Genomic DNA, 22372 nt, shown 5'->3' with positions numbered 1-22372 from the left:
AAGATGACTTGTAAATTCTGGTTTAATTGGGGAGGATGCAGGAACACTCATAAGAATAGTTTGCTAGGGGGCCGGCCCTGAGGCTGAGTGGTTAAGTTCACATACTCTGCTTGGCAGCCTGGGGTTTGCCAGTTCGGATCCTGAGTGTGGACCTACACACCACTCATCAAGCCCTGCTGTGGCAGTGTCCCACATAGAAGAACGAGAAGGACTTACCACTAGGATATACAACTACTTACTGGAGCTTTGGGGAAGAAGAAAAAAAAGAGAGGAAGATCAGCAACCGATGTTAGCTCAGGACCAATCTCCCTCACCAAAAAGCATACCTTAAAAAGAAAAATTTTACTAAGGTTGGTGGAGTCTGAATGTACACTAGCAAGGGAGCATGACACCTCTAGGAGTAGCAAACACAGGGAGAGTCCACACACTCGTGCAGGCTTTTCTCCATGAACCCACCTCAACAAAATGATTAGAAAACTCCTAAGAAAGCCTTCTTAATGTTGCATACTTTGGAGAGGGGGATGACAGCCTCTGCAGGAAGACGTGAAAGCTTTCTACTGAATCCCTTATAACAAAAGTCAATCTGTGAAGGGAGAGGGAAAGGAAACAAAGCACAGTCATAATTAGGGCACTGGTGAAGACCTATTGCAGCTAGGAGAAGGAAAGAGGGGCCAAAAAAAACCAGTACCCACTAGCTCTGCAGAGGGGCAGGAATACGTACTAGTGTCAGATACACCAGGAGAGGGGCAGGAGTATTGAGAAGATCACACTCCTAAAACTAAGGAGATGATGGTTATCTAAGGCTGAAGCTTAGTCAGATACACAAACTAACAAGCATCAGACAGCAAGTTAAGGACAAGATATATACCCTTGCACAGTGCAAAGGAGAGACCTAAATCCAAGGAAGGAGCAGCCACTGAAGCAATCCCTGTAGCAGACCAGCCACCTCCCTAAACACAAAGTAGCCCTAAAGGATTTTGAAGCCTGTAGTAAACTGAAAGTGATCATAGCAACAACAGACTTCAAACCCAACCCAACTTCTAACTAGATTAACTCAAAGCCCATGCTAAATGCCTGGCACAAAGAAAGGTGTGCCTATTTCCAGGCATAAAAACATACTTGTCTCAGTCTGTACCGTACTACACAATATGTCTGGTTTTCAACAAAAGACAAGAAAAAACATACAACCAAGAAACAATGGAATTATTAAAACCATATCCACAAGTGACAGATGTTGAAGTTACTAATTTAAAATTATTATGATTAAAATGTTGAAAATTCTAATAAGAAAGTTGTGAAACATACTACATAAGATGAATAATTTTAGCAGAGATTAAAACCATAAAAAAAATCAAACGAAAATACCAGAATTCTATAACATAGTATAGAATACCTTCAACAGGCTTATCAATAGACTCAAGATAGTCAAGGAGAGAATTAGGGATCTTGAAGACAGGTAAGCAGAAATTATCCAAACTTAAACACCAAGAGAAAAAAAAGAGTAGAAGAAGGAAAAAAAAGTGCAGGGCATCCAAGAGCGTGGGACAATATCAAACTCTCTGCCATACACGTAATTGCAATCCCTGAAGAAGAGGGTAGAATAAGACAGAATAAATTTGAAAAAATAATAGTTTATTTTTTTTCCAAAATTAATGACAGACACCAAATCCAAGATGCTCAAAAATTACCAACAGGGAAAGCTATCATCCAATCCCTTCCAACAAAAAGAAGAAGAAAAAAAAAGCCAACACACTAGCTATATCTTATTCAAATTGCTTGAACAAAAGACAAAGGTTTGAAGGAAATCAGATGAAAAAGGGCACATTATAGATGAACAGAAATAAAAATTGCAGCGGACTTTTCTTCAGAAATCATGCAAGCTAAAAGACAAAGGAGTAACATCTCTAAAGTGCCAAAAGAAAACTCTGTCAGCCTAGAATTCTGTATCCAGTGAAAACATCTTCTTTTTTTAAATGAAGAAGAAATAGGGTTTTTCCAGACAAACAAATAATGAGGGAACCATCAGTTCACCTACTGTCTAAGAAATATTAAAGATAGTTCTTCAGGCAAAAGGAATATGATCCCAGACAGAAATTAGCATTTGCATACAATAATGAGGAACACCCAAAATGCATGTCATTGCCTTCAAAAACTTGCCCCAAATCGATCAATCCCATTTCTTGACAAACCCACTCTTTTTCAGATCCTTGGCCCAGGTTTCTTAGTTCTTCATTTCTATCGTTTTCATTTGATTCTTTCATAGAGGTTACACCTCTCTTCTGGAAACATCCTCCTCTGATGACCTCTTTCAGAGACACCTTTAGGATTCTGCCGCAATGTTTTTTTCCCTTACATACAACATAAATAATAAAGTTAGCTTGGCTTGATCAAGAAGTTTTATGACAGTTTTCTTGTTTGAAAGTCAAATCAATAAGCAAACACTTGAAATTTTAGCAGAAAACACAAGAGAATATATTTATGACCTTGGGTCAGGCAGGGTTTCTTAAATAAGACACAGCAAGCACAGATCACCATGGAAAAGACCAATACCCTTGACTGTTTATATTAAAAAATTGTCTATGAATAAAAAGACATCATAAACATAGTGTAAAAACAGGTCTTAGACTAGTAAGTTAGTTTTAATACATATGACTGAAAAAGAATGAATGTACAGAAATATGAAAATCCTCTCACAAATTAGTAAGTAAAAGGTAAATGAGCCAATAAAATAAGTGGGTATAATAGAACAGAATATTCACAGAGGAGAAAACCCAAATGGAAAATAAATTTGTGAAAATGTGTTCAACCTCACTAGTAATCAAGGAAACATAAATTAGTACAAAAGTGAGATCTAATTCAGAGCTATTTGGTTTGCAAATAAATAAGCCCTCCTCTTTTTGAGGATGTGAAGCTATGAGTACATTCCTAACAAGAATGGAGGGTGGTTCAACCACATGAGCAAATAATTTGCCCATTCCTGGTACAGTGAAAGACGTGCACACCATTCAGCCTAAGGATTCTACGTTTAGGTTTCACTTTATATGAACTAATTCGTGCAGAAGGAAGCATATACAATCATGTCCATCACTACACCATTGATAATCGTGAAAATGTGGAAGCGACCTCATAGAACATCAGTTGAGAAAGCTTAAATAAATTGCTGTGTGATGACAAAATAGAACTCTGTCAAGCAGTAAATATCAATAATGCATCTGATAATTATCTTAAAAATAATTTTGCATTTGAAAATTTATATGCAATGCAACACAAATATATAAATGAAACCATTATATAGTAGGTTGAATTATATAAAATTGCTTTTGTAAATAGATCAATTAAGGTCAACTATCATCAGTTTCACGGCTTTCAATTTAATCTATTTTAAAACACATTCAAAGAATAGTATACGTTGTTTCTGGATATTTTTGTTAGTAGGTAACTAACAACTTGCTAAGTAACTAAATGTCTTGACCAAATAACGTGTCAAGCACTGTTACAAGCATTTTACATGTAAAAACTTATTTAATCCTCATGATAACCCTATAAAGCAGATGTATTATTACACTCATTTTTATAGAGAAGGACGCTAAGGTCAGGGAAATTGTGTATCTATTTAATAAAAGAAGAAAAATCATGCCTGAAAGGAAGTACATCAATTTTATGACAGACTTGACTCATGAGGAAGAAAGTAGATGAGAAGGAGAATTGTGCGGAAGGTGAAGAAGGGTTTATGTATTATTAAAAATAAACAAAATAATACAAAATAAACAAAGAGGATAAGAGATCTAAAGTTAATATGGTAAAAACCTTTTAATCTGTTTTATTTCTTGGCAGATCATCGTCTATTATTTTATTTTTTACACTTTTCTTAATGTTTGAAATGTCTCTCTCTTTTTTTTAATTTCAAAAGAAAGACAACTCACCCTCTTTGTGAATCACTTCCTGTAATTTCTTGGCCTCTTTCTCCGCTAGTGGATATTGGTCTTTAAGCGATCTTCAAAGTCATCAGAATAGCCCTTGATAATAACAACTGACACTTATGCGCCAGGGAAGCATCTGTAAGAACAAAGAAAAAAGTCTTAAAAAAAAAAAATGAAACAGAACTTTGCTCCCCAAAATATATATTCCATCTGCAAGTACTTGGGAGATGCACAGTAAATATTTTACAGTTCCAAAAATCATACAAGTATCTATTTCTTGCACATGAAAGATACTTGCTCTTTGAAATGACTTAGCTGAAAAGCAATAGAAGCCAATGGAAGTCTTGGGGAAAGTAAACGAACCACAGGGAAGTAATCAATTCACAAAACTCGAACAATGAAAATATGATAGCACAGGAATAGCTCAAATTAGGGTAAGATTGTAGTTGGTGCTTTTCCTAATTAAGTTTTTAGATGTGAATGTGCTTAAGGGTCAAGGAACAAGGCAGAGAAGATATGGCTGATTCTCCTTCCAGTTAATTTATTTTTTAAGTGTGAATTAGCCCAAGGGTCATAAGACAGCGATATTTTTTAGCCATTGTAATTGTGGTTGGAATTTTAACCGTGTGAGGACAGGAGAGAAAGACCTGGGCTCCTCAGGACATTTTTCCTTTAACAAGGCTGGAAATAGGAGGTCTCTGAGCAGAGGCTCCTACCTGGTAGCAATCCCAACTCTGCAATTGAAAGCATGCGGTGTTGATGGGTTTTATGTTTAGTCCTAACTCATCGCTTTCTCCCTTATTAATCTTTCCCATGATAAGGTAAGTTAGAGCCTAAGGCTGCTTCTCTGACTTGAAAGTTCTGGGGACGATGGTTTCCCATCATCTTGCTCTTCATTTTCACCTTTGCGAGACCTTCCTGCTCTTGTCTCCCTCTGCTCTTCTCACTGGCTGCCTTTTCCTCGGTATTAGAAATAGAACTATTCTGACTGTTTTAAGAGTATCACCTGATTCTTCTTGGTGGAACTGGTTTAAGAGATGGTTGCCTGGGACTCAAACTGATCTGTGGGGGTTAAAAACCAAACAAACGCATCCATGTTGAGTCAGGATGTGAATTTGGTATAATTAACGCTGTACTTTCACTACTAAAACAAACCTTCAATATCAGAAATTTGGTTCTTAATTAATGCTCATGATGATTTTAGACATATTTCATACATGTCAATGATTCTGAGGGAAAGAATCCACATCTGAAATGCCTTTAACCCTTAATCTGAGAGAAAGATTCAGTGTCGATTATAATCTCTTTCCTTTTATTTCTGTTATTTTAGTAGAACAGATATTTTGGATCTTTAATCAGTTCATGCACTTTGAATTATATAGCTCAGGTTTTTCAAAATATTTATCTGTAACAGTAAAAAACACATTTTAGGGGCTGGCCCTGTGGTCTAGTGGTTAAGTTCAGCATGCTCGCTGTGGCAGCCCAGGTTTGGTTCCCAAGCATGGACTTACACTACTTGTCATGCTGTGGCAGCAATCCACATACAAAATAGTGGAAGATTGGCACAGATGATAGCTCAGGGCGAATCTTCCTCAAGCAAAAAACAAAAAAAAAGGCGTTTTATATTATATACATATATATGTATGTGTGTATGTTTCTGTATGAAATATGCTTCTACATGAAGCAAAAGTTTCAAGAAGCAATGCTTACTTCTCTATATATACTGCACTCATGTTTCTACTGTATTATTTTCAATTAAAAAAATGCTAGTACTATCTCAATTTCATGACCTACCACCAGGTTACAGACTATTGTTTGCAAAACACTGGTTAGCCGACATTGACCTAAATGTATCTTATTAAAGCAAATGATATAGCTATATAAAATTTATATATATATTTTTACTATATGATATTTACTTATCTGATTGCTCTACTCTTGTCTCTAAAACATTAACAATAGTAGTGAGATAATGTACATCCAATTTAGGCGGCCACACAAAACAATGTGTTTTTTTGCTTTAATTGAAAACCTTAGGCAAGCAATGAAAGAATTAAATAAGAATGGATGAGCTCACAGCTGAGATGAAAATAAGATACAGCTTACTCCAAAACTGATGTTCATATAAGACTATACAGCTACCTATATGCAAGCTAGCCTTTCGATTCTTCTTCAGTGATAAACTGGTAAAAACCCTTAGTGAGGTGTGATTAAAACATAGCCTTTCCATGTGGAAGATGCTCAATAAATGCTAGTTCCTATTTACTCTCCATTTTGTGTTGGTTATTTTAAGTCCCAGCTTTATGGATATCTGAAAGAGATACCATCTGCTGAAATGAAGCACTGAGACTTCAGTTTTCATGGAATTCCTCTGTTTATGCTTAAGTAATAATGGAAACTTGCTAAATTCTTAAGTTAGCTTGAGGTTTGAATGGTGTTCAGACAATAAGCTACGGAGAATTGTTTTGCTCTTGCCTTTTTTACATTTCTTTACATTTTTTTCTCCAGTGTGGTTGCAGCTAAAGCAGAAAAGTACTGTTTTTGGCTTCTGGTTTCACCTATTATCAGAAAATACTGGATGAAATCAATGACAAACGTGCAGCAAGAACTGAAGGGGGCTTCCTTCTTGGGAAGAAGAATGTTGGAAAGTCTGTCGAGCTGTGACTGAATCTATGCATTCTATCATACCCTTGCAATAAGTGACTCTCTGCTTAAATCTAATAAAATGCCTTTTTCTAAAACAGCACTGTGATTATTACTTTTGTTTATGACACATCCACAAAGAAGAAAATTAAACTCACATGGTTTGAAGATAAGGGAATAAGTCAAATCCTAAAACCAGAACCTCATTCCCCAGCAGCCGACAGGAGCTCACAGAAGATGCCCGAGTTTTTGAACAGATCTCTTTATGGGCCATTGGAGGACTACTTGAATGACACTAGCAGAATTGCATTTTAGAAAGATTACTCTGATTGCAGTCATCATATCCAAAGTCAAAAACAAGAGGAGAAACAACCTCCCTTACTTTTTAGCTCCATACTTAATAACCGGAAGCAGAGGAAATGTGGGGTAACTGGATGCGATACAGAGCAAGGTAGGAAGACATAAAGAAGGACCAAGACTTTAGCTGTGAGCAGAGCTGATTAAGGAGCATTCAGGTTTATTGAGAACTGGCTGAGTGGTGCATGGTTGAGATAGCCAGAGTTGAAAGCTCAGGGTTAGAGGAGATGTGGGGACTGATTCTTTGGATCTCATTCAGAGAGTGTGAGCAAGCTTCTTCACTTTATTCTGATGTTTCTAATAACTCCCTATGAAAGTATGACTATTGTGTTATTAGCATAAATATTTAAATAAAACAGAATAACTTAGAAGAATTAGAAAAATAATTATCTAGGTATAACTAGATTCTGTACTCATACATCAAAACTGTAATAAGCTACATATGCCTTTAAATGCTGAGCTATTTGTTTAAAGGTTTTATGCTCACCTTCTCTCCTCATCACACTTAAAGATTTTTTTGTGTGTGAGGAAGATTGGCCTTGACCTAGCATCTGTTCCCAATCTTCCTCTTTTTGCTTGAGGAATATTGTTGCTGAGTTAACATCTATGCCAATCTTCCTTTATTTTAGTGGAATGCTGCCATAGCATGGCTTGATGAGCAGCGCTAGGTCCACACCCAGGATCTGAACCTGCAAAACCCTGGGCCGCCAAAGCGGAGGGTGTCAACTTCACCACTATGCCACTAGGCCGGCCCCTTAAAGATTTTTCAAAAATCTGATTCATTGAAAGATGCTGTGGGTTCTGCATATACATTTATCTGAAAAGACCTAGATCAATCAACTGACCTGGAGTGTTTTCCAATGGAATGTTTTCAAAGTTGAAGGAAAATGCAATTAAGTCTGATAGATTCATTCCGTGGGGAGTCAGGGATCTGAACATCGTGCAGCAGAATCACAAGCACCTCCAAATGGCCTTTACCTCACCTTGTATCGTGCCTTTCAGAGCGGGATATCACTCCCACAGGACGCCCTTGGAATGTCCTCCCAAGTGAAGATATTGGAAAGAAATCCACCAACTTTAAAAATGTCTTCTTCCTACCATTTCTTCACCAGTCTTTTTCAACAGGTAAGTTTTCATAAACTCCGAAGAGATGAGCTCATATTGTCTAGCTTTTATCAGTCGAAACATACACACACACAAAACCTCACTTGGAAAACTTAGTCTTTCTTTTCTCACCGGAGACGTTTTCTGTTTAGTCATTCATTCAGCATCCATCCACTGTGCTTCACTAATTCAATCTCCTAATTCAACAAGCATTTGTTGTTCATCCTCCTGCACGTCACTCCGATGCTGGCTTCTGACAATTCAGAAAGGAGAGGCACAAGCTGCCCTCTGGTTGCTCATATTCTAGGGAATAAGACAAAATAATAATCTGAAAGAGTGTTATTACTTCCATGACACCGATATAAATGATTTGAGTAGAATCTGGGAGCTACAGCTCTGATGACAGATCATAATATCACCCAGATGAATGACCCATGATGCAGATTCAGCTGTGACATCAGATGACCTAATTTGCAGTCCACTCAAGCAAACTCTGCTTAAAACCTAAGAGAACACCAGAATCTGGCTCAGGAATTTTGTGTTGGATTCCAAAAGGGCTTATAGTACCGCTACCCCGCTGTGGCTAGATTTTCATTTAAAGGTTTAGACCATCTGTCCACTTATTTCTCAATGAACTGTTCACTTTATGGAAACAACCCCTTTTTTAAAATGTATACCCTACCTCTTGAATCATACACCTAGCAAATCAAATAGAGAAGAAACTTCAGAAATGTACAAAGTATTAGCTTCTGATTTAACAATAGCACCATGGAAATATTTTGACAACTAGCTTGAAGGTGATTTTCTTATAAGGATAATAAGAAATGTTATATGTTTTTTAAATAGGCAGTGTAAAATCTTTTCACAGATTGAAGTAAAGGGACCGAGGTGGAGGTCAAATAGTGCATTTTAGCCATTGGCAGATATGTTTGGAGTGGTGGCCATTGATAAGTGACTGACAAGCAGAGAGGAGGAGATAAATATGTATGTGAAAGATTTCAATTATTCATGCTCCTTGGGCGGCAGCTCAGGTTTAACCTAATGGCATCTCATTTACTGTCTGTTACACTTGGAGGTGGTCAACAGGCCTAGAGGACAGAGTGTCTTTTTCAAGAAAACCCCTTTGTGACAGAGAATACTGGGAAAGGACAACTTCACGACAGTTCCCAGGAGGGAAGAAAAGGCTGAAAATTCTGTGTTGCTTTGAATAAAGAACATTCAAGTGCATTTAAATCACTTATCTAAATTTATTATGATAAAATCATGAATTATGTTCGCTCCACATTTGCAATTAGATGGTACAACAGATGGTGAAGATTTACAGAAACATTAACATTCTGGATAAGACAAGTTTAATAAATTTGTCGATGGGAGTCTCTGGGGCTATGAGAAAATGTTTACATGCCAAATAAGATGGTAGCTGGGTTTGCAAGAAGGCAAAGACTCAGAAAGGGGGATTTTCGCATTTCTGCTATCAAATTCTGAATGCTGAATTTGCAGAGGATTTTTTGTTGTAAGAACTCTAGATAGCTTCAAAATTTGTTTCACTGAAGCCCACACATGGTGCCAGGAGTAGATCTGCCAGACAAGATGTCTATGGGCAAAACTGCAAAACATCTGTCTTTGAACAGTTCCTAAGCTCCGCAGCATGAGGTCATCGGAGGTTTAGCTTCCCTTTGAAATACACGTGATGGAAACTTAGATTAGAATCAGCCCATCTCAGATCTCACAGCTTTCTCAAGCCACACAAACTGTTCACCTTAGCAGGTCATTTGATATAAATTCATGCAAGCAAACAAACAAGAAATTTATTCAACGTTCCCTAGTCCAGTAGTAAATTTTATGCTCTTTATGCTGGGAAAAAAGTCGATTCTCTAAACATTGTGTTAACATGGTAAAAATCCAGAATCCTCTTTAGAATAGATTTAGCTTCATCAGTAAAATTCTTCCTCGAATCATCTTGGATGGAATTTTTCTCATTTGCAGTGAAAAGCAGTCATCAGATCACTATAAACAAATGCTTCACATAGTCACTAACACTTCATTAAACCAACAAATAAATAAAAATAATACAATCTTAGGGAAAATCTTCAATGAGTCTTATTTATAAGAGAAGTTTCAATGGTGTATCAACTCCTAAAAATCTATAAGAACCATTTTCTAAAACCATATACCAAACCAGGGCCACATGACACCTTTTAAAGGAAATTCAGGGATGTGGGTCAAAATTCTAACCTCCTAGCTTCCTAATTTAAATGGGTTTGGTTGGGTAATGCCTAGAGTCCCCCAGCCAGCAAAGGATGGGGCTCAGATTGCCATCCAGCTTTGTCTGACTCAAAAGTCTCTCTCTAAACATCCCTGCTATACTTTGCTAGCAATACTCCCCATTCTGCCTACCTTCCTTGTGGGTGGGCAACATCTCATACTCAGAGTTATTTCCTTCCAATAACGGCATCAACAGAGCTGCAGTTCCTGTTAAGTTACTGGAATATGTTCCAATTTTCCTCCCACTTTTGAATATTAATATCCTACTTGTCTTAACCCCAGCAGTCTGGCTAAGACAAAAATTTGAATTTCTGTTTTCCCCAGCATTGATCTGACTCCTGGATTGGCACCACCGCACCACTGGCACTAGCATTTTGGTCTCTGATGTTCTCACTAACAGGTTTTCCATCTGTTATTCTGTCATTTTCTCAGTGGATAACTATATTACTTTATGTAGCAGTGGACTGAGTCGATGAAGACAGGGTCTTCAGCCACACTCTGACGGGGTAATTTAGTTAGAAACCTGCCCCTTTCAATAGCTGATACATTGTGTGTTTACCTCAGCAATAAACTAAAAATGAGAAAGTTCCTAATATTAACTATGCAAAGCACAAGTTTCAAAGCAATTGGTTGGTTTTTTAATATGGCAATATTCCAAATATTATATTGCAATACTGTTATTTGAATTTGATAGACTAGAGCATAGTAAGAACCAGGAAGACAAAAATGAAATGGAGGATCCATCTTGGTAACTAAACCAAAGATGTATGCTTTTACAAAAAGGAGAAAGAAAGAGAGAAAGGTAAAAATGTGTACAGTAAAAATCTATTAAAACCAAACGGTGATATTTTCAGAAAAAAAATCTTTTATCAGAAGTTAGATGAAATGCAGATCTATCTTGAGAACACAAGAAAAATTAGGTAATCCTGTTGAAATGTGCTACCAATAACAAGTTAATGTTTAATCTACATTTGCTTCTAAAAGACAAAACCAAATTTATTTGTATATGTCATAGCTAAATATAAAACACATTTGCAAATAAACAACACATAGAGGAAAAGACATATACATCAACTACATAAAAATTTGTTCTGAATAGCAAAAAATCCAAAAATTTAGGAAACCAAAAGCAACCAATTATCATTAAAGCAAATGAAAAAAAAAATACCTTCAATAAAGGCACCAGGAGGAAACTATTATATACATACTTTCTTTCAAATTTTTAAGGCACAGAAAATGCCCATGCGATCTGAAATGTACCAGAACATTTAAAAATGAAAATCTTTCTAATTCAATTTACTAAGATCATATAGCCTTAATATTAAAAAGAAAATTACAAAGTGCAAAATAAAGAAAATTATGAAACCATCTATTTTACAAATATAGTTGCAAAAATGTTTGCACCCAATTCTCAAAAACTCAGCAAAATAGACCCAGAAATAAAATAAAACAGCATAACTAAGGTTAATTCCAAGAATGTAGGTATAGTTTAAAATCTGAAAATTGTACATTATATCACCAGATGGACGTTAAAAAGTTATCCTCTAGCAAAGGCTGTAAAACTAATGTAACTACTTGGGATAATAACTCTTGGAATGAGGGAAACAAAGATAATTTCATAACCAAGGAAAAATATCTATCTTAAGACAATAGTCAATATTTACAAGTGAAAAGGGAGAAACAAAATCAATCTTCTTGTTAATCATTTTTTCATTTGGAAAATATAGCTATTTTGCATAAAAAGGTGTTATTTATGTTTATGTGCAATGGGTTTATCATTATTTTTAAATTAATATATTTTTTAAAAATCTCAACTTTAATGACTATTATGATAAAAATTGATAGATGTGACTCATCTTAATAAAAAGGGTCTTTGCTATCTTCAGTAATTTTTAAGGGTATAAACAGGTCCTGAGACCAAAATGCTTGAGAGTTGCTCATACACACTTGTGCAGCCACTTCCTAAATCATAATACTGAGTTTCACCAACACGCTCGAAGATTCCCTTAATTCCCAGGCCCCCACCAGATAACTACTATTTTGACTTCCATCATAATATATTACCTTTGTTTTTTCTTGAACTTCAGGTAAATAGAATCAGGTAGCATGTGCTTCTTTTGTGTCCATATCCGTTCCCTGAACGTGAGATTCATCCATGATGTTGCATGTCAGTAGTCCATTCCTTTTACTGCCAGGCAGTATTGTATGGTGTGAATATACCATAATTTCTCATTCTCCTGTTAGTGGACATCTGGGTTCTTTTCAGTGTTGGGCTAATATGAACAGCACTGTGATGATCATTCTACACAGATTATTTTGTGGACACGTGCACTACTGTATCTTGGATGCCTGCCTAGAGGTGGGGTTGTTGGATTACAGGAGAGATGTCTATTGAACTTCGGAAGAAACTACTAAACAGCTTTCCAAAGTGGTTTACCACGTTACGGCAACACTGCATGAAAGTTCCTTTTCCTTCACATTCTTGGCAACTTTTTAGTAGTTTTACAAAAATATCATTTTATGGCTTTAATTTGCATGTCCCAAATAAATAATGATATTGAGCACTTTTTCATAGACTTATTGACCATTTGGATGTTTTCTTTGGTGAAATGTCTGTTCAAGATTTGGAGCCATCCTTTTTATTTTGGTGGAGGGATGGAGCTTATCTTTTCTTATTGACTTGCAGACCTTATTTTATTCTGGATGCAAAAACAGAAAGAAATCCTTAAAATCAATTTAAAAAACCAGACATACCGTTAAAAACAGGGTATGGCATATGGATGCAAAAATGGCCTCAAATTTTCTTTTTCTCTGTTTTTACAGTGCTCTCCCACTCTGGGCAGGGCCTCTGTAGCCACAGTCCCAGCCCCGTGCCCTTGTTTCTGGTCCCAGCTACGTAATTTGCTTTGGTCAATGGGATGTTAGCAAACAGGACATAACTAGAGACTTGAAAAAGTGCTTACAAGCTTCCATTCTCTCTCTTGTTTTTCTCCTTTCTCCATGAAAATATGCCTGGAAAAGCCTTTTGGAGGATGAGACATAAGGAGTAGAGCCAAGTCAACTAGTCATCACAGCCAATGACATCCCTGAACAGATGGTGGTTAACCAACCCTCTGACATGTGAGATAGCTCAGGCACCATTAGCAAAGCCTCCTCGCAAATGCAGCTGACTGCAGATGCATGAGTAAACCGAGACCAAAAAAATCACCGGCCACTCTTTAATTGGGTTGTTTGTGGTTTTTTGTTGTTGAATTGTATAAGTTCTTTATATATTTTGTATAAAATGGCAGAGAGTCTCAATAGACATTTTCCCAAAGAAGATACACTGATGGCCAACAGGCACATGAAAAGATATTCAACATCACTAATTATTAGGGAAATGCAAATCAAAACCACAGTGAGATATCACCTCACACCCATCACAATGGCTATTATTAAAAAGACAAGAAATAACAAGTGTTGGAGAGGATGTGGAGAAAAGGGAACCCTTGTTCACTGTTGGTGAGCCTGTAAACTGGTGCAGCCACTATAGAAAACAGAGACACATGCACCCCTATATTCATCACAGCATTATTCACAATACCCAAGACTTGGAAACAATCCAAGTGCCCATCAAGAGACATATGGATAAAGAAGATGTGGTATATATACACAATGGAATACTACTCAGCTTTAAAAAAAGGTGAAATCTTGCCATTTGCAACAACGTGGATGGACCTTGAGGGTTTTATGCTAAGCCAAATAAGTCAGATGGAAAAAGTCAAATACCATATGAGTTCACTCATAAGTAGCACATAAAAACAACAACAAACAAACACATACACACAGAGAATCGATTGGTGGTTACCAGAGGGGAAGAGGAGTGCTGGGAGGGCAAAAGAAGTAAAAGGGCACATGTGCACTGTGGATGGCAACTGGACTTTGGGTGTTGAACACGATGCAGTCTACACAGAAATTGAAATATAATGATGTGCAAATTTATATACATTACAAACCAATGTTACCTCAATAAAAAAATATTCATCAGCCAACGCAGAACTGTGAGCTAAATAAATGATTATTCTTTTAAGCCACTGAGTTTTGCAGTTGTTTGTTATGCAGCACAGTTGTTGGAATAGAAAACTGATACACAAGTGCAAATCACTAAATGAAAGAAATTTAAACAAATAGTGCAAAAAGTATTTAAATTCATTAGCAATCCAAATTCAATGAATAATGAAATATAATTTCTCGCTCATTAAATGGGAAATCATTTCATTTGACAATATGCAAAGTAACCAGGAAAAGTGACTATAACAATGCAACTGACTTTTTTTTTTAAAGATTTTATTTTTTTCCTTTTTTCTACCCAAAGCCCGCCAGTACATAGTTGTATATTCTTCACTGTGGGTTCTTCTAGCTGTGGCATGTGGGACATTGCCTCAGTGTGGTTTTTGATGAGCAGTGCCGTGTCCGCGCCCAGGATTCGAACCAATGAAACACTGGGCTGCCTGCAGTGGAGCACGCGAACTTAACCACTCAGCCACGGGGCCAGCCCCTGTGCAACTGGGTTTTTACATCCTTCCTGGAGGGCACGTACGTATTATATATCCATACATAGTGTATATCAAATTTTAAAGCATGTATTCCATTTGACATAGCAATTCTAATTTTCTAATAGTCTGAATTAAAGAAATACATATATGTACAAAGATGTGTATAAAACAATGTTTGTTACCCCAAAAAAATCTTTAACAAAACCAAATGAAATAATATAAATACCCTTCAATGTGGAAATAGTTGAATAAGTTATAATACATTCATATTATGGAATGCTATGCAACTGTTAAAAATAATAAAAATGATTTATATTCTGTGATAAAGAAATATCTTTATGACTGCTATTAATAAAAAAGAAAGACAAGAAAGAAGGCATATAATTTAATATTATTTATGTAATTGTGTATTTGTATGTATATGTATAGATGTGTATTATAGATCCTTAGAAAAAACACATCACATAAATCAACATATTAACTTTGTTTATTTCTTTGGGAGGGGAAAGAAAACGGAGGGAGGAAGTAAGGGGAAACTCTCAAATTGTCTGAAGATTTAGATATCTCTTGAAACTTTTTCGATAAGAATATATTCATTTAATACTTGTTTAATAAATACTCTCATAAATAAGAGGAATTAATTGTAAAAAACAGTGAAACCATAAAAAGATGTAGGAGACCAACTTGTGAATATTTAGATTTTAGACTGTGGTCAGCTGTTCAAAGGGACTTAAAAAAATGGAAAGAAGTCATAAAAACATTGATAAATCTGGATATGTAAAAATTAAATATTTCTCTATTTACTAAACACTGAAAGCAAATTAAAAGTTAATCAACAAAACTTTTTAAAAAGCATTGCCACAGGCATAGAATTAACATCCTTCATACATAAACAGATCCTACGAAACAGCAGAAAAAGATTAAAAAGTGTTAAAGAAGGTAGTGGGCACAGGAGAATCTTCAAAGAAAGACAAGTATCAAAAAAAAAAAGACTTCAGGGGCTGGCCTGGTGGTCGAGTGGTTAAGTTCTTGTGCGCTCCACTTCAGTGGCCCAGAGTTTCGCAGGTTTGGATCCTGGGCGCAGACATGGCACCGCTTATCAGGCCACTTTGAGGCGGCATCCCACATGCTGCAACTAGAAGGACCCACCCACAACTAAAATATACAACTATGTACTGGGAGTATTTGGGGAGAAAAAGCAGAAAAACAAAAGATTGGCAACAGTCGTTAGCTCAGGTGCCAATCTTTAAAAAAAAGACTTCAACTTGAATAACAGTCGTGTAATATACATTAAAAGATTAACAATGGGCCAGCCCAGTGGCGCAGTGGTTAAGTGTGTATGTTCTGCTTCTGCAGCCTGTCGGCAGCCTGGGGTTCGCCGGTTCAAATCCCAGGTGCGAACATGGCACCGCTTGGCAAGCCATGCTGTGGTAGGCGTCCCACATATAAAAATACAGGGGGGCCAGCCCCGTGGCCAAGTGGTTAAGTTTGAGCGCTCTGCTGCGGTGGCCCAGGGTTTCGCTGGTTCAGATCCTGGGCGTGGACATGGCACCGCTCGTCAGGCCATGCTGAGGCAATGTCCCATATGCCACAACTAGAAGGACCTGCAACTAAGATATACAGCTATGTACCAGGGGGGATTTGGAGAGATAAAGCAGAAACAAAAAAAAAATTGGCCACAGTTGTTAGCTCAGGTGCCAATCTTTAAGTGAAAAAAAACAAAATAGAGGAAGATGGGCAGGATGTTGGCTCAGGGCCAGTCTTCCTCAAAAAAAAAAAAAAAACATTAATAAGATGCCATTTTCACCTTTTAAACTGAGAAAAATAAATAATGTTTGCAAAGATAATACTCTCAATGGGGCTATAGTGAAAACGGACCCCCAGCTGCTATTGGTGGGAATGTAAATTGGGAGACACTTCTACAGAAAATTCGGCAATGATTTAGAAAGATCAAAAGAAAATATGTAGAGACGTTAACAGTGGTTATCACTGGCCATTAGGATTATGAATAATCCATTTTTTGTTACTTCCATTTTTTAAAAACATATGTTAAAAAATGATTAACAGCCTGACCACCTCGCAACAGAGCTTCTATTGAGCTGATGGCTGTGCATTTACTACGTGGACTACAGTGGACCTTTGGTGTTGAGTTGCCAGGAGTTTCTGATGATAGGAGGGTTATCGGGTTGAAGGGGGAGGCAGAACACACACTGAGGATGGAACACAATCTCCGTCAAACACTCGGCATTAGAAAAGGGACTGGAGGAACACCAGGCCATCAGCAGTCATGCCTTTGGGTGGCGGAAATGCAGAGCACATTTGTATTCTCTCTATCTTTTCGCAAATTCCAGCGTTACCAAAATGAGCGTGTATTACATTGATAAAGGAAAAAACAATGTTGACATAACTGTGATAGGATATTTCTTGGGGCAAAGGATTATTTTCTACCTAGACAATATCATACATCACGTGGTTCTGTTTCAACCTATTTTCAATGTTTCAAATGATAGAACTTCATTGTTTTATCTGCAAGAGTTTTCAGGATTTTTTTTTACATCACAATATCGAGAAACTATTCCTATTCTTCATCCTACGTTTTTCTTTTATTAATGTCTTCCCCTGGCCTTTGAAAGGTAATTTCAAAAGCTCGAAGAAGTCAACCTCTCTACGCAGTAAAGGTTTGTGCTTCTTAAATAACTTTAATCTTAACACTTTTTGCTGTTTTTTAAAGGCGCTCCGTTTCATATCAGCTGACTCACTCCTCTTTCTGCTTCATGCTGCCTACAGAAATCCTACTTTAATTATACCACTGCTGAAACTTCAAAAGCAAGCCTCAGCACAATGGATTTATTCTTTCTCAGTTTAATTGTACTTTAAGTTTTCTTTACCTACCAGGTAAAGAAACCAAAATAGAGCTGAGTTTTATTGAACCTTGTCCTACAGCGAAGTTTCAGTTCAGGCTTTTTGGACCAGATTTGGTATGATGGAGGTCAGTCACCACATTTTTTTAGATAATAATGCACACATGCAATCATTCTCCCAATTTTTACTCTTATTCTTTTATTGAGAGTATTTCTATGAAAGGGGATATATTCCCTTTTACCATGTAATACACAATACTGCTCTAAAATACCTTAAATGAAACTGAATGAAACAAATATAGTAGCTTAAATAAAAACCAGTCTGGGCAGAGAATTAAATTAATCATGCACCTACAGTTAAAATTCAGAAAATAAAGGGAAATACACACAATCTTAAAAGATTCCTTCTTATTAAGGACAAGAAGAAATCTGAGCTGTAGACTGCCGAATAATTTTCTAATTTTTCTGCTGAGACCTTTGCTTTAATTCATTTACTACTCTGCTGGCATCTATTAACTTCCCAATGCACCTTAAATAAAATCCAAACTCCTGGCCACACCCTACAGAGCCATGATCTATTTCAAGCTTATCTTTCCAACCTCACCCGCTGTCACATTATACCCCTACCATTCTGGTTTATTTCTAGTTCCTAGAATACGCAGGTCATCCCCACGTCAAGGTACTTGTATTTGCAATTTCCTATACCCGGAATGTTTTTGTCGTCACTTTACATAGCGGATCCTTTCTCATCTTTCAAGGATGAAAATGTTCCATTTTATTAGATTATCCTTTCGGTACTTACTTTTTAATCTCTGTACCCATTTGTTTCTTTATAAGCATGCAACACAATTTGTAATTACATATTTATGTATTGGGCTTCTTAATGTCTGTCTCTCTCTAGATGCTATGAACCAAGAAAGGAGGGATAGTGTTAAACATATACGTTAGTATATAGTGTACAGTCAATAAACATTTGGTAAGTGAATGACCAAAAACAAACAAATAAATACAGCCTATACTGATGAGAGCATACTTGTAGGGCTTTTTTTAATGAGCCATGGCTTAAATCTTATAGCAAATATTTATTTGTGTTATTTATGATTTTTTTTTTGAGGCATATTATCCCTGAGCTAACATCTGCCACCAATCCTCCTCCTTTTGCTGAGGAAGACTGGCCCTGAGCTAACATTGGTGCCTCCCTACTTTATACGTGGGACACCTGCCACAGCCTGGCTTGATAAGTGATGTGTAGGTCCGCACCCGGGATCCGAACCTGCTAACCCAGGGCTGCTGAAGCTGAGTGCACGAACTTAACCACTATGCCACAGGCCGGTGCCAGCACATATTTATTTTAACCTATCTTGCTGCTGAGCATCTATCCAAAGTTCAAAGCAACATATAATAATTAATTGAGACAAAAAGTTGCTCGAGTCACAGAATATTAAGATCAAAGAGATTTGAAATGTCTCACTTTAATTTTTACTCTTTTCAGAACTTAGCAGAAGGCAGATCTAGAGAACATTCAAAACACAAGAACAGGGCAGCCTGAAGCAGCAGTACTAGAAAATAAATTCAGTGGAGAAAGACCAGAAGGTGTCTCCTAGAAGGTGTCAAAGGCTAAAGGTGAGGTTAAAAGTGAGAAAAGAAAGAAATGAGCTGAAGATTTAAAAGTGAATCCTAAAATGCTCTGCTTGATCCAGCCCCACCTGTCTCTGTATCTGCAATCCACTGCTCTCCCCTTTACTCAGCAGCTTCCATCGACATGGCATTGCTCAGTCATTTCAGGGGGACAAACTGTCTCCAGGAGTTTACTCACACAGTTTTCACTGCCTGGAATAATTTTCCTTTTATTTAGCCAGGCAACTATCATATCTGAACCACACCTTAAAATACCACCTCCATGTTCCTGAAAAGTAAATCAAGTACCCCTGCTTTATTCTGTTGTAGCATCCACAATTTTCTTAGAATCTGTGTTAATTTTGGCCTCTGCGATTCCTTTGTTTCTGCCTGCTTACTTGATTTATTTGCAGGGCACATATTTGCATCTATTTTCTTCACCATGTTGTATTGGTTTTCCAGGGCTGCCGTAACAAAGGACCAGACAGGGAGTGGTTGAAACAGCAGGACTTTATTTTCACTCGATTATGGAGGCTAGAAGTCCGAGGTCAAGGTGTCCGGCGGTTGTTTCCTTCTAAGGGCTCTCTGCTTGGTTTGTAGGTGACCGCCTTCTCCCTGTATCTTCACATGGCTGTCTCTCTGTGGGGGTTTTTGTCCTTATCGCCTCTTTTTATAAGAACCTCAGTCATACTGGATTAGGGCCCACCCTAAAGATTTCATTTTAGCTTAATTATCTCTTTAAAGGCCCTATCTCCAAAATACAGTCATATTCTGAGGTACTGGAGGTTGGCAATTCTTGAGAAGAGGGACACAATTCAGTCCATAACACCATTATATTGCCAGGGCATTTCTCAGAACCTGGTACATAATAGGTGCTTTTACAAAAATATACATATATATTTGTAAAAGAAATGAATAATTTAGTGCAATATTTCTTTGTTCAATTAAAAGGAATGAGAACCAAACTTACTTTTGATGAAATCCTCTAAAACAGCTTTTCAAAAACTACTTCTGGTAAAAATATAGGGATTTGTGCTTTTAAATATTAAACAGCCAAGCTTTTTCTGACAGATTCAGGTAGGTTTCTCTGAAATGAACACCTCAAGAAGAGATCATCTAATAAACTTTTCAGCCAGAAGAGCAAAAGAGATAAATCTTGAGGTTAAAATGTATGCATGATTTCAAAGACTCAAATATTTTTAAGTGCAGTGTTTAATCTTAGTTGTATCAGACATGTGAAGAATTTGTAAATTGCATCTTCCTTGTAAATTGACTCATTGCTCTTAAATCTGTGAAGTAGATACATTTGGAGTTGGATCTTGTTAGGTCAATAATCAGATAAAACCTTTATAGCTTTCTTCTTGTTTCAGAATAGAATAATTATGGGAATAACCATAAATATTAATTCCAATTTAATATGTATGTACTCTGGAATCCCAAGGTGTGAATAGCAATATCTGATTACACGAACCGAGTATTCATTAAGTGCTTTTGGATAATCTTTAGAGAGTACATTAAAATTCAAGTGTTACTATGCATATGGGTAGTCTATCAAACTCAAAGAAAGATTTCAGAAGTAATCTGTGGATAGCTTCCTGGAGTAAAAACTTATTAATCAAAATATCAGTGTGAAAGAAAAGAACCTTGAGTGGTTATTCAGAATGAAGTTTCTTAACCATAAACCCCAGAAGGATATTTTAATACAAGATGAATATTATATGCCGTTTTTGCAGAATTCCAACAATACGTTCTTTATGTCAATGCACTTGTTTTAAAACTTTGTTGATGTTGTTTTGCTTTTCATTGTTATTTTACTCTGTTTGATTTTGTTTTGTTTTTATACTGGTAGGGTGTTTGCATATATTTGTGAAACACCAGAAGAGAGATTTTTAAAAGGATAACTACTGTAAATTTTGATGATTTCCATGTTTTTTTAATATTATTTTTTAAATATCATATACTATGATTCACCTTTTCTTTTGATGTACGGTTCTATGAATTTTAACACATTTATAGATACACCTAACCATCCTCATAATAGGGCAGAAAACAGTTCCGCCATGCCAAAAAACTCTCTTGCGTTATCTCTTCGTAGTCATACCTTTCCCGCAAACCCACCCCCTAGAACAGAGAGATGTTCTCGCTCACTATCGTTTGATCTATTTGAGAATGTCACATAAATGGAAGTACATCCTATTTAGCCCATTGAGACTGGCTTCTTTCACTCAGCATAGTACCGTTAAGATTCATCCAACTTATTGCATGTATCAGTAGTTCATTCCTTTTTCTTTCTGAATAGTATTCCATTTCATGAATTTATCACAATATATTTACTCATTCTCCCATTGAAGGACGTTGAGTCGTTTCTAATTTTGGCAGTATGAATAGAGCTCCTATAAACACTAATATGCAGTTTTTTGTGAGAATGTCAATTTTCATTTCTCTAAGATAAGTGCCTAGAAGTAGAATTGCTGGGTCATATGAAAGGTATATGTTTAAATTGACAAGAAACTATCTAATTATTTTCCACAGCAGCTATGAAATGTTGCATTCTCAGTAGCAATGTCTGAGAGATAAAGTTGTTCCACATCTCACTAGAATTTATTGTAATTTTCTTTTAAATTTTGGCCATTCTAATAAGAAGTACAATGGTTTCTCATCCTGGTTTCAATCTGTATTTTCCTAAAGGCAAGTAATGCTGAACATCTTTTCATATGCTTATTTGCTATTCTTATATTTTCTTTGGTGAAGTTTTTGTTCAAATCCTTTGCCTACTTTTCCATTTGGTTGGTTATTTTCTAATTGTTGAGCTTTATTTTTCTTTATCTATTCTTCATATAAGTCTTTTGGTGGATATGTGATCCACAAATATTTTCTCCGATTTGGTTGTCTTTTCCTTCTTTAAAGATGTTTTCTGCACAGAAAGAAAGTTAATTGTGATGAACTCCAATTTATCATTTTTTTATGACAAGCATCACTTGTCAAGCCATGCTGTGGTAGGCGTCCCAAATATAAAGTAGAGGAAGATGGGCATGGATGTTAGCTCAGGGCCAGTCTTCCTTAGCAAAAA

The sequence above is a fragment of the Equus quagga genome, chromosome 11, assembly GCF_021613505.1.
Source record: "Equus quagga isolate Etosha38 chromosome 11, UCLA_HA_Equagga_1.0, whole genome shotgun sequence".
NCBI lineage: Eukaryota > Metazoa > Chordata > Mammalia > Perissodactyla > Equidae > Equus > Equus quagga.
Note: the sequence above shows the minus strand (reverse complement) of the source record.